Below are 13,638 nucleotides of genomic sequence, written 5' to 3' on the forward strand. Positions count from 1 at the left end.
AAGGGCAGAGAGCTGAGGTTCCCCGACGGGGACCTATGAGGGGCCGAGTCAGGAGGCACCGCGCGGGATGATCACGCCAGCCCTGCGCCCCAGCCCACCATTCTCTCTCAGCCGCCCTGAGATGTGCTGGCACCCGACCTCGGCCGTGCAGGCCACTGGGCTCAGGCTTCTGCCGTCTCGCCACGCAGCCCCCAGGACCCTGCCAGCCGCAGGTGGCCCCTCGGGCGGGGAGTCTCCGCAGGGAAGCTGGCACTGACTGGCGTGACCGGACACGCGCACGCTCTCCCTGGCTGACCACGGACAGCCGTCCCCACAGCCCTGCACCCACATCAGCTTTAGGGACACAGCGGGGTCAGACTCTAGCTCTGGGCCTAGGGAAGGGGAGCCGGGGGCCGAGAGGAGACCTAGGACGGGTCACCAAGGGTGGCTGTGACGGTACAGCTGCAAGCCTGGCTCCCCAAGGCCGCCTCGGTCTGAGAACTCTCCGGGAGGATGCTCAGAACTCACAGAGTGCAGCCGCACGCTTCATCACCGGGAAGGACCCAGACTAACGTCCTGGGGTGGGGGAGGCTGGGGGGGCCCAGGAGGGCCGTGTGAGGGCCTCCGGGCTTCCTCTCCCTGGGGTTACGATATGTGACAGTCCCCACCAAGTTGTGGCCAACCACATGTCCGGGGTCTTCACTGGGACTCCACAGCCGACTGCCCCTCGGGAGGTCAAGCTGATCTGAGGCCCCACCCTAAGTCTCATTGAGAAAACAGGCCCCCAGACAAAGACCCTCTTACCAGGCAGGACATTCCAGGGGCCTAGAGATCACCTCTCAGGAGCTGAGGGCCCCGTGGGACCCTTAAGTACACGCCTGTGGAGCAAAGGGAGGCCAGTTTGTGCAGCTGGGGGTGGGGCCCTTCCGCTGACCGGGAGGCCGGAGGCGCTGGAGTGCAGGGTCTCAGATGCACTCAAGCCCACCTCACACTCCCATCTGCTCTTCCCAGCGATGATGACGTTCCCGTGAGCTGCCTGCTGAGGCTCTAAATGCAACCACCCTGGTACTTCTGCACCTGCGAGGTCAGGTTTGGGTCTGACTTTCAACCACGTCTGTGCTGAGGCTCCAAGAGACGTTTCTAAGGCCCTTGTAGAAGCTGACATTGTAAGAGAAAAAATAAAGCCCCAGGCTCTCGCTGATCTTCACTAAACCCCCTGCCAGGGCACACGCAGCGGCCAGTCCTGGGTCCCCATAGTCTCTGCTCCCACCTGCACTAAAGCCATCGCAGGAACAGCTGCCAGCCTTCAGCCCTGCCCACGCCCACACCCCTGACAGTGCAGTGTGCGAGTCCTCCCTGGCACCGGGCTGCCTATCCCCCACTCCCTGAATCCGGGGGTGGGCCTCAGGGCTCCCTGTGTCCACAAAGTGGGCTGGAAAGGCCATGTACCAATTCCAGACCTGGGCCTCAAGACACCTTGGGAAAGATGCAAAGCCTGTACGCCGAAACTGAAGAAAGACTGAAGATCTAAATGCAGGGAGAGCGTCTTCTGGGTTGGACAACTCAGTACTGTTAAGATGGCAATGCTCCTCGTCCTCATCTATAGACCACTGCGATCCCAACAAAATCCCAGCTGGCTTTTTATTTTTTGCAGAAATTGGTAAGCTGATCTTAAAATTCACATGGAAATGCAAAGTCCCCAGAGGAGCCAAAATAATCTCAAAAGAGAACAAAGCGGGAGGACTCGCCCTTCCTGATTTCGGAACTTCCTACGAAGCTCCTGTAATGAAGATAATGCGGTACTAGATGGAGGACAGGCGTCCAGATCAACGACTAGGACCGAGAGTCCGGAAATGTTCCTGACATTTAAATTCAGTTGACTTGCAACAAGCATGCCAACCCCCAGAACGGGAGGAGATATTCAAGACACGTATTTGACCGAGGACTTGTATCCAGAATGTGTGTGTCTTACAGCTCAATAGGAAGAAGACAAATAATCCAACTTAAAAAAAAAAATGGCCAGAAGTTTAGATATTTCACCAAAGGACATATACAGATGGCCGAATAAGCACTTGAAACGGGGCTCAGCAAAGTAGAGAAACGCAAAATAAAACCTCAGTGAGGCGCAGCGCACACACCAGGACGGCTGTCACAAAGCAAGGCAGCTACCAGCCAGGGAGAGGGGTTTGGAGAAACTGGAACCTCGTACGTTGCCAGTCAGAATGTGAAATGGTGCCATAGTTCAGAAGACAGCCCAGCTGTTTCTTAAAATGGTAAACAAAAATGTACCATATTGTCCAGCAATTTCACTCCTAGGTATCCACCCAAGAGAAATGAAAACATACGCCCACCCAAAAACTTGTGGCTGGAAACAACTCAAATGTCTATCAGCTGGTGAGTGGATACGCAAGGTGGGATATATCCCCACAACGGGATTTGACTTGGCAACAAAAAAGAACAAAGTTCTGATTCATGGTATAAGATGACATTATGCTAAGCAAAAGAGATGAGACCAAAAAAAAAAACAATCACAGATGGTATGATTCTATTAATATGAAATGTCCAGAAAAGGCAAATCTATAGACACAGATCAGTGGCTTCCAGGAGTGGGATGGGGACAAGGAGTGGGCTCAAGGCCTCTTTCTAGGGTAATGGAGATGTTCTAAAATGAGCTTGTGGTGATCACTGCATAATTTAAAACTTATACAAAATAATTGAATTGTACGCATAAAACAAGTGAATTTTAGAGTTTATAAAATATACCTCAATAAAGCTGTTAAAAAAGAAAGAACCAAAAAGAAACCTTGAGTACTTTCTCTTGTCCTGCTCAGCTGCCAAGAGAACAGGCCCAGGTGGTCAGCTGGTGCCAAGATGCATGGCTCAGACACGCCACTGCCCCAGCCAGCAGGCCGCAGCTCCGAGGTATGTGACGAGACCATCCTAACTAGTCAACCTCAGGGGACCTGCCAGGTGACTACAGGCCGTGGTGAACTCAGCCTAGATTAGCAGAACCCCCCCACTGAGTCATAACCTCATGACCAAGAACACTTCATGTTTTACACTGAGCTTGGGGAAGTTTGTTACACAGCACCAGCTGACTGTAGCACTTTATTCCAGATGACCATGGGGGAATCACTGGTCACTGCAAATACGGGCTCTCACATCCCACTTTCCACTGCAATGGGATCATTACCACATCCTATGCCAGTCAGGTGGGAGAACCAACCCCAGATTATGATAAGGAGTCTGACTGGGACTGTGGCTGCTGCAGAGAGAAATGGGGGACAGAGGAAAATGGGGTGGACCCAATCAGATAGGATCCTTTAAGGACGTGAGCTTTTTCCTCTGGCTAGGACTGAAAGCCATTGGAAACTGCACATTTTTATCCACCAACGCACAGATATTCTGTTCCTTAGGAGAACTCATGGTTCTTACAGCAGAAATGTGCAGGCAGAAAGCACTGAGGCCACTCTGCCTGAAACCTAGGGCTACCACCTTCCAGTTTACAACACAGCTGCGCTCTGTTCACATCCTCACGTGGGGAGCCTGGGAAGAAAGCAGAATTTTCTGCGTCCAGCAAGATCTGGTGAGCACTAGGCATCATCCTACGTTCTGCAGAGACGCGGGGCTAAGGGGGACGTCCGGCCTCGCCAGTGGCTCAGAGCCCACAGACCCAGCTGGACACACCCCGGTTCCATGCAGCGCCCCACTCCCCAGGCCTCATAGCTGCTCCCGGCCACTTCACCACCACACGGGGGCCTGGTCTAGCAATGAACACAGTTGTTTACCTCTTTCCAAAAGTTCACGCGAAAGATAGATCGAAAAGGACCTACTGTATAAAACAGGGAACTATATTCAGTTTCTTATAATAACCCACAATGGAAAAGAATCTGAAAAGGAAAAAATACATATCTGTATGTATATATCTATGTGTGTATAACTGAACCACTTTGCTGCAACCTGAAACTAACATTGTAAATCAACAACACTTCAACAAAAATACTTTTTTTAATCAATAAAAGAGAAAAACCTGAAAGACGGTGTTTCAATGCCTTTTGGGGGGCAGATTAGTTAAGGTCTTACACAAGTTTGTAACCAGAAACTGAAGGAGCAAACGCATTGGGAGTTTGAGGAAGGAAGCTGATGAGAATGTGGACGTCTGTGTTTCAGCTTCATCTTTGTATAAAACTTGCAGAGGTCAACTCACCATCTAACCTCAAAAGGGAAGCTATGCTGTGAGTGTTCAGGTGTAATGTACAGTTCACCCATTTGAAAGGCACACTTGGTTGGACTTCAGGATAGCCAGAGTAACTCCGCCTTTACCTGTTGAAGAAACAGCCAGACTGGTTTCCAAAGCGGCCGCGCTGCGTTACATTCCTACCAACCATGTATGCGGGTCCAATTTCTCCACTTCCTCACTGACATTTACTATTACCTGTCTTTTGAATTGTAGCCACCCTGGTGAGCGTGAAGTCCTGTCTCCTGGTGGTTTTGATTTGAGATGCCCTGGAGGGTCGCGATGTTGAGCGTCTTTCCCAGCGTGCGTCTCCTGTGGGGACATGTCTGTTCAGGTCCTTTGCCCGTTTTCCTGTTGCACTGTTTACCTTTTTATTACTGAATTGTGGATGTTCTTTATTCATTCTAGATCAAGTCCCTTACCAAACACATGATTTGCAAACATTTTCTCCCATTCTATGGTTTGTCTTCTTGCTTCCTTGGTGGTGTCCTTTGCAACACAGACGTTTTTAATATTGGTGAAGTCCCATTTACCTCTCCTTTTCTTCTGTTGTTTGTGCTTGTGATGTCATATTTATGAAACTGTTGTCTAATCCAAGAGCACAAAGATTTACTCCAGTGTTTTCTTCCAATGGTCTATAGTTTCTGCTCTTATATATATGTCTATGACCCATTTTGAGTTAATTTTTGTACATGGTGTGAGGTAAGGATCCAACTTCATTCTTTTGCAGTATGGACGTCCAACTGCCCCAGCACTATGTGTTGAAAAGACTATTTCCCACTCCCCGCCCAACAGCTAAATTGACCTGGCAACTATCTAGAAAATCAAGTGACTGTAAGTGTACAAGTTAATTTTGGATTCTTGGTTCTATTCCATTGATCTGTATGTCTATCCTTGCACCATTACCACGTTGTCTTGATCACTGTTGCTCTGTAGTAAGTTTTTTTGTTTTGTTTTGTTTTTTGCTTGGGGGGGGGTAATTAGGTATTTATTTATTTTGATGGAGGTGCTGGGGATTGAACCCAGGACCTTGTGCATGCTGGGCATGCACTCTACCATTCAGCTATACCCTCCCCTGTAGTAAGTTTTGAAATGGGGAAGTGTAAGTCTTCCTATTTTATTCTTCTTTTTCAGGAGTGTTTTGACTAGCCAGGGTCCCAGGTAATTCCACATAAATTTTAGACTCAGCTTGTCAATTTCTGAAGGAAAAAAAAAAAGCCACCTGGGACTTTGCTAGAGATCATGTTGAGTCCATAGGTCAGTCTGGGGAGAATTATCTCCTTTATGTCATGAAGTCTTTCCCCTCCTGAACATGGGATGTCTACCACCTCCTTAGGTCTCCTTTAATGTCTTTCAAGGAACACCCATTACGCTTAAATTGTTACTGCTCTCCCACTTCTCCAAGTCACCTTTAAATATTACGTGTTTTCTTCCGACAGTCCTTCTGGCCCCAGTTTTGTGGTTCTGCAGTTGTAGACAATGCTTTGCTGCTGTGTGCTAAGCCCTAATTTTATTTGCTTTTCAGTGTCGCACCTGACTTCACACAAATACATGAACGTCATCGGACTGTGCGTGTTTGTTTTAAAGTTGCTCTCTCCCCCTTTTCTTTGTTGGTCCACCTTCCCTTCCAACCTCATCCTCCTTACCCCTCCCCTGACCCCAGCCGCACCTTCACCAGGTCACCCACCTGGTGTGTATGTACAATTTCTCTATTCTCTCTTGAAGCCTGTGAGGTCATATATGCACATAATACATGTAGATGTGTTTGTGTGTATGACACAGAAAGTCATGACTTTTTTAAAAGAACACAGATCATCACAGCATCACTAATCATTAAAGAAATGCAAATCATAAGCCACGATGGGATACCACATCATACCAATTAGGTTGGGTACTATAATTTTTTTAAAATATTGAGCATCAGCAAGGATGTGGAGCAAATGGAACCCTTGTTCGCTGTTGGTAGGAATGTAAAATGGTGCAGTTGCTATGGAAAACAGGATGGTGGTTCCTCCAAAAATCAAAAATAAAACTACCATATGATCCAGCAATCCCACTTCTGCGTATTTATCCAAAAGAATTGAAAGCAGGGTCTCAGAGCTCTTTGCGCTCCCATGTTCATAGCAGGACTAGTCACAATAGCCAAGAGGTGGGAGCAGTCTGAATGTCTACGGACAGATGACTGGACCAACAAGATGTGGTCCATCCATTCAATGGCCCGTCACTCAGCCTTACCAGGGAAGGACCTGCTGACGCTTGGCTACGACAGGCGTGGCCCTTGAGGACGGCATGCCAAGCGAAACAAACCAGTCACAAAAAGATCAGTACTGTATAATTCCACTTGTATGATCTATCTAAAATAGTTAGATTCGTAGAAACAAAGTGTAGGATGGTGGTTGCCAGGGCTGGGGGAGCTGTTGTTTAACAGGACAGAGTCTCAGATTTGCAAGATGAGAAATTCTGGAGATCTGTTTCACCACAACACAAACACGCTCAACACTACCGAACCACACACTTCAAAATGGTTAAGGCGGTAAATTATTTTATGTAGATTTTACCACGATTTTGAGAAATGGAATTAAAAGAAGATGCAGACGATCTCATCACCCCCTTTCCTGGATCTTTCCTTCCCAACTCCGGCATCCACCGGGGAACTGTCCCCAAGCCCGCTGGCAGCGCGTCCCCGCCGCTGACGGGGCTGGGTTCTGATGGGTTCAAGGGGTTATTTCACTGTTACCTTAACTGGCATTTCTCAGGCCGTTACGGAGTTGGAGTGGCTTTTTCTCTCTCTGCGAGTTTCCTATTGCTGACACATCACCACAAACTTAGTGGCTTTAAACAGCACAAATTTACTATGTCATGGTTCCCAAGGTCAGAATTCCAACTTGGGTCTCGCTGGGCTAAGATCCAGGCGTCGGCAGGGCTTTGATCCTTCCGGAGCGTTTAGGAAAGAATCCGTTTCCTCACTTTTTCCAGCTTCTCGTTTCCAGCCCGCGTTTTCCTGGCTCACGGCCACCCTCCTCCATCTTCAGTGTCTCCCAGTGTCGCATTTCTGGGACCTTTCCTCCAGAGCAGCGTCTCCCCAGCCAGGGCAGGCTTTCTAAGGGCTCGTGTGAAGACTTTGCCTGTCCAGGTGACCCAGGACCCTCTCCCCACCCCAGATTCCCACTTGGTCACATCTGCAAAGTCCTTTGACCGGGTACCGTCCCATCTTCCCAGGTTCCAGGGATTAGGAACGGAACCGCCCACCAAACTTTCTTTTCCCTTCGTGCTGTTTGGATTGGCTTTTGTTAGAACTCTTTCTTCCTACTCGTTGCCCGATTTTCTGCTAGACATGTTTGCCTTCGTGTTAATTTGTAGAAGCTCTTTGAATGGCACAGGTGTCGACTCTCCCACGTTACACCTGGATTCCGATGAACTGCGCTGTAGAGAAGATGGAGCCTTGTGTGCCAACACCGTCTGGCCGATGCCGCCTTGTCACATGGGTCTCATGGACACTGGCATCCAGTTTTAGACTCTGTTCTATTCGGGGGTCAGTGTGTATGAGCCTGTGTAAGCGTGTGTGTGCACGCCTGTGTGCACGCCTGTGTGCGTGCCGAGTGGCACACAGCGTGGTTATTAACCCTGCTAACACCATCCTCTCCCCGGGGAGAGCGGTGGCACGAGCTGGGCCATGGGGACCGAACGGCAGAACACACCCCGTCATCCTTCTCCTGGTCTGCAGCGCGGCTAGGTCGTCCTGCTCTGAATCCAGCTGGTTTGAGGCAGCGCGTGCTGGTCACTCTTCATCTCCCTGTTCACCTGAAGGTCCGCCCTCGTCTTCCCGGGCCTCCTGTGTGTGGGGACTTGCTTGCTGTCCGTTGAGACACAAGGAGTCCCCGGCTGTGGCAGCCAGGCAGCCCAGCGCCCGGCCCACACCCCACCCCCTGCGGAGGAGGCCGTGGTGGGCCGCCCTCCCCGCCAGCCCCTCAGAGGATGAGAAGTGGACACGCTCACTGCCCTCTCCTTTCCTGGAGGCTTCCGGTCTTGGCTCAGTTTTCTTCCAATGATCTCTTCTGCCTCCACGCTTTCTTCCACCTCGTTTTCCACATTCTTCTTGCACCTGGGCTTGGTGGTGAGTTTGGGACCTTGTGCTGGTCTGTACCTTGTGAGGTACAGCAGCCAGCCCACCCTCCTCTGCCCGCTCCCTCGGGCCAGGGCCTCTGGGGAGGGCGAGGCCCCTGCTTGGTTCTCTGCCCTAAGCCGGCCACCGTGCCTGCATGATGACAGGGGGCACATTTTGAGTTCATTGGAGCCCCCACCCCAGGGACCACCCATGGGGGTTCTCCACTCTCCCAGTATGTCCCACACAGTCCTCCCACGAGGTCCTCACCCTGTGGATTCCGGCTGCGCAGGCCACTCCTGCCTGACCCTTGTCCCCTCTCCAGCTGCCCCAGCTGCTCCCTCCGGCGGCCCCACCTCCCAAGGCAGCACCCAGGCTGCAGGGTCCCCTGTGCACCCCACGGTCCCCTGTGTAAGCCTGTGCACCCCCCACCCCGGGGTCCACGCTTGGCATCGTGGATTTCTGCAGCCAGGGTGAGGGGTGGGCTCCCTCCTCTGGGCGCCCTCATCTGCCCGTGGCGCCCTGGCGCTCCCCTGGCAGGGCCCACGGGACCACCCCACCCCTCTCCCCCAGGATGGGGAGGAGAAGCCTCCTGTTCCCTCGGGCTCCCTGCAAGGAACCAGCATGTCTCTGCAGCCCCTCCATCATGCCTCCAGTAAGTGGGCACTAGAATTACGTCTGAAAAAGCAAAGTACAGACCTTCACTCATAACTAGTGCTGTTGGGAAAATGCACTGAAAGCCTTACTCGACACAGGGTTGCCACCAAACTTCCGTTTATGAAAAACGCAGCCGTTTTGAGCACAGTGTTGCGAGGTGTGTCTGCACTAGCGGGAGTCCCACCCCACGTGCTTACGTCAGGCTAGGGAAGATGCGCCGCAGGAACGAGCACCCCCCATGTCTCGGTGGTTTCACACACACAGGTGGACTCCCTGCCCCCACGGGAGCCCACTGGGTTGGGGCGGCTCTCCATGGGGGTCCCGGTGCCCCAGGCCTCATCTGGTGGCGGGTCCCTCTCACTCCGTGGCTCAGCAGGGCCAGAGGCTGGAGAACCACACGCCACTCCCAAGGCTCCGCCCAGGGGGACAGGTTACCCAGCACAGTCACCTGCCGGGCACCGGCCTGGAGAGAAAGTACCAGAAGTGCAGGGGGGGCATCCGGGACCTGCCACCCAGTCTGCTTCGCTCTCCTCCTTCACGGTTTTGGCTCATCTCTCTGCAAGTCTCCCACTCCTCCGAGAGTTCCAGAGCGTCTGCAGTCCCCATCCATGTGCCAGCTTCTCCTGCGCTCAGCCGGGACCCAGGGGCCCTTCTGTAGGCTGGCTGGGCCTGCATTTAGCTCAGAAATGTTTCTTTCACTTTAAGTCCCTGCTTCTCCCACCTGCTCCTCCTCTCCTTCTGGACAGAGCTCCTGTTACTCATGTTAGCATCCCTGAGTTCTCTACCCCAAGGATTTCATCTTTTCCCTTGTGATCTGCAGGGCCCTGGCTTGGGTCTCCACGCTGACCACCTGTTCCTTCCATTTCGCTGCTGACTTGCTTGCTGGGATGTCCTGTTCCAGCTCCAGAGCCGTTTCGGGCTGCCCTTTGGTCTCCTGTGACGCGTGCTCTCTCTCTCTCTCTGACAGTTGGCTCTGTGGCCCGTGTCTCCATCAGCCCTTGTCTCACGGGACAGGTGCTGGGGGTTCTGACTGGGCCTCTGTCTGGACACCGAGCCCCCTGAGGGTGATTTTTGGGTCTGCCTCGTTCCGGGGATCCTGGGGCTGGGGAGCTGTGGGAACGGAAGGCACAGCAGCCCTACCCAGGGATGGGGCTGAGGGGGCCGCAGCCCCCAGCCCTGCAGGAGCCCGGCGGAAGGGAGGCAGGGATCGCTGGGCTGGGGGTGTGGCTGTCCCTGGGCCTCGTGCTGTTTTTCTCCCATAAGCAGGTACAGAGGGTTGGGGGGCAGAGGGGGAAATTTAGGCGCCCGGGGGCCAGGGGCTCCCAGCACACCCCAACCCCGGCCCGAGGGGCGGGACATCCCCACACACCCACCCCTGCTCAGAGCCCCCTTCCAGCCCATCCTTGGCAGTGTTTGTGTTCAGGCACCCTCCAGCTGCCTCCTGGCCTCGAGGCTGGCCCTGGGCCTGGAGGAGTGTCATCTGGGCCCTGGCGAACCCTCCGTGGCTCTGTGGTGGGCTTCCAGAATCGGCCAGGGCCGGGGACGGCACAGTCCGTCGCAGGCCAGACCCCTCCCTCATGGGCTTCGCTTTCCCTTCTGCAGGGTGGTCGCCCAGCCCCTGGCACCCTGATGCTCTCACTTGGAGACCCTCCCAGGTCCCCGCCAAAACAGCTTCCTGGGCCTGGGGGTCTGATGAGGGAGGGGCAAGCCAGGCTGTGTCCTTTTCCGGGATGGCTGGAGCCAGGCCACCATGCAGCCCACACGCCCCTCCACAGCTTGGCCTGCAGGGGTTAACAGCCCGGCCACCCTGGGGACACGTGTGGAATCTCCTCCCTGCTCCCCGGGGCACGGTTTCTTCGGAGACTCGGCAGTCGCCAAGCAGAGCCAGCTGGTGCAGTCCCGGGGGCCCAGCAGCGAGGGAGCAGCGGGTGGTGAGTGTGGATAGCATTGCTCCTGCCCGTCAGGACACTGGGCCAGGACACTCCCCTCGGTCCTGACTGGGCCGGGACCAGCCCCGCTCCTTGCTCTGGCCATGAAGGAATAAGAGGAGGTGGGGGGCCATCTGACCCCAGCCCGAAGCCTGGAGTCCCCCGCGGTGGAGAGAGTGCCCACTGCCCGGAGCTGCCCCTGTCTCCCTGCCCCCAGCACAGCCTGGCCAGGCGGCCGCCCGGGGCCTCAGATCTCCACCCAGTCTCACCTCGGCCCCGGCCGCGCCCTCAGGTCGCCATCTGCTGAGCCGCCTTGCCCCCCACCCGACTCTGTGCTGGACCCCCGCGTGCACCCCCCACTCCCTGCGCACCTGAAGCCCGCCTCCCTCTTGATGGCTGCTCTGATTCCAACACCGTCTCTCAACTGCCCAGCGCCAGGGTCATAGATGCAAATGAGGGGGACACGGAGCTCCTGCTGGGCCCACTCAGCACCCCCAGACCCCAGCTGGGAGCAAGTCCAAAGGCCCTGGCCCGACTGCCCTCTCAGGAACCCCAGCCCCCAAGCCCCACCGCGGAGTCTCGTGCCTCCCCCAGAGCCCACTGCCCACCAGGCTCCAGGGTGACTCAGGCACCCCAGGGACAGTGAAGGGGCACCCCCAGCCCCCTGCAGGCTGAGCCCCAGCCTCTCCCATCCGGCTCCCGCATGGCCTTCATCCGGGATACGGAAGAGCCGGGGGCAGCAGGAGAGGAGGCCCCCAGCTGTGCAGAGTGAGGTGGGCTTGTGGGAAGGAGGCTGCAGAGGGGACCAGGGAGCCTTCACAGTGCCTGAACTTCATGTCCACTCCCATCTGGCCACAGTGCAATGCTGCCTCGTCACGCAGGCAAACGGAAAAGCCTCGCTTTAGGGTCATGGACAGTTCCCAGGGAGACTCGGGAACCCAGCACCAGCCTTGGGGTGACGGGGTAGCCACAGCAAGAGCACCTTGTGTCATCCTTTGTCTGAAACCCCTAACGGAGCAGCTGCCCCTCTGGGGGCTCACTGCCCACCCAGGAGAGGACAAGGTGCTGGTGGGGGACAGAGGGGCCTAACCCTTGCTGTGGGGATTGGCCCTCAGGATGGGGAGACGAAGTGGAGCCAGGGGCCCATGGGACAAGTGGTGCTCTGGGGACAGAGGTGGCCCTGGGGGCCACGGGCACACGGTCCCAGCCACTCTTCATGGCCTCCCAGGAGCAGGGGGCAGCGCTGGAAGAAGGGGCCCCACCAGTCAGCAGTGATGCATGCGCTGGGCTGGAGCGCAGGACATGCCAGTCCCCGGAGAGGCACATGGACAGCCCTGTCCCCACCCCTGCCAGGCACTGGGTTACCCAGGCTGGGCCAGAGTCGGGGAAGGAAGGCCAGAAACTGAGTGGGCTCAGGACGCCGGGGGGCAGCCTTGGGGGGATGGCCAGGCTGCACGTGCATGTGCACAGGGGGTGTGGTGGGCATAGATGGCCTAGGGGTGCCACCCGCTCCCGCCTGTGACAGCAGGCCCTTCCCTGAGGAGACAAGGTACCATTAGCCCCCCAGACCCCAGCCGGGACCCGCCCCCTTGAGGTAACAGGGGGCTCGCCTAGAAGGTGGGGGACCCACTGGCATCACCCGCAGCATGAGTCCCGAGGACAGGACTCACGCAGCCCCACCTTCGCCTGCCCCGCCTCTGCCCACTCCACACCTGACGGCCCCTCGCCTGGGGATGGCTCACTGGGCTGCGCCCCAACGAGCCGCACGGGCCGCTCACTCGGCCCTCCCTCTTGTCGCTGGGCTGCACCTGGTTCATTTTCTTCCAGCCTCTTCTTCACTAACTCCTTCTCCGGACGTGACTTGGAGTGGCTGTCTGGATTTTAGTTTGGGGGTGGCACTTTGTCACTTTCTAGAAGTTCCACTTGCTTCTTTTTCAAGCCTGCTAGATTATCTTCCGGCTCCCGTCCAGCCCGTTGGGACTGCCCACCCTGCTGGTTTGAGCATGGCCAGCAAGCACGCCTCGTCCTCTGGGTCCAGGTGTCCGACAGGCACACAAAGCCTGGCAAGTGTCGCTTGCTTCAGGTGCCGGCTTCCCCGTGCGCCAGGGTCTGGACTGTGGTCTGCTCACTGACGTTGGAAAACCACTTACAGAGCACAGAAAGCTCACGGACAAAGGCCATTGGGGTTTGTTTCTCACGGGCACCTAGAGGCCCAAGTCAGGTCAACACGGCTTGAAAGGAAGATTAAAGCTTTGGACTGGTCTGGCTGGCTACCCAGGGGTGGCAGCGTGAGGCTGGGCCAAACAGCACTGAGCGACCATCTGCCCCTCTGGGTGACCTGTGCCCAAATGGACAGACGTCAGAGCCAGCCTTCGATGGCTGCCCCCAACAGCCAAGCTGAGCCCAGTTTGCCCAACCAGCCAGATGCAAGAGACACTCTTGGCCTAGGGTTTCCGTTCTCTCGAGTTGTGACCTGCTGATTCCTTCAAACCTGGACAGCTCCCCACAGCTAAGCAACTTGACTTTTGGAAGCTCTCTGAAGTTGTTTTCACTGGGGTGGGTGGAAAGCCCCTCCCCTCGCCTCATTTCCAGGAAAGCTTCTGTCACAGACACCAACGTGTTCGTGGCCCAAGGGGGGCCCCAGGTCGCAGGACCATCCCACCGCACACATGCAATCCACCCTCCAGCCTCCCTGCGCCTGGCCCAGCTCTAAGTAACAAAGCGACAGCACCCAA

The sequence above is a fragment of the Camelus ferus genome, chromosome 6 (assembly GCF_009834535.1).
Source record: "Camelus ferus isolate YT-003-E chromosome 6, BCGSAC_Cfer_1.0, whole genome shotgun sequence".
Lineage (NCBI taxonomy): Eukaryota > Metazoa > Chordata > Mammalia > Artiodactyla > Camelidae > Camelus > Camelus ferus.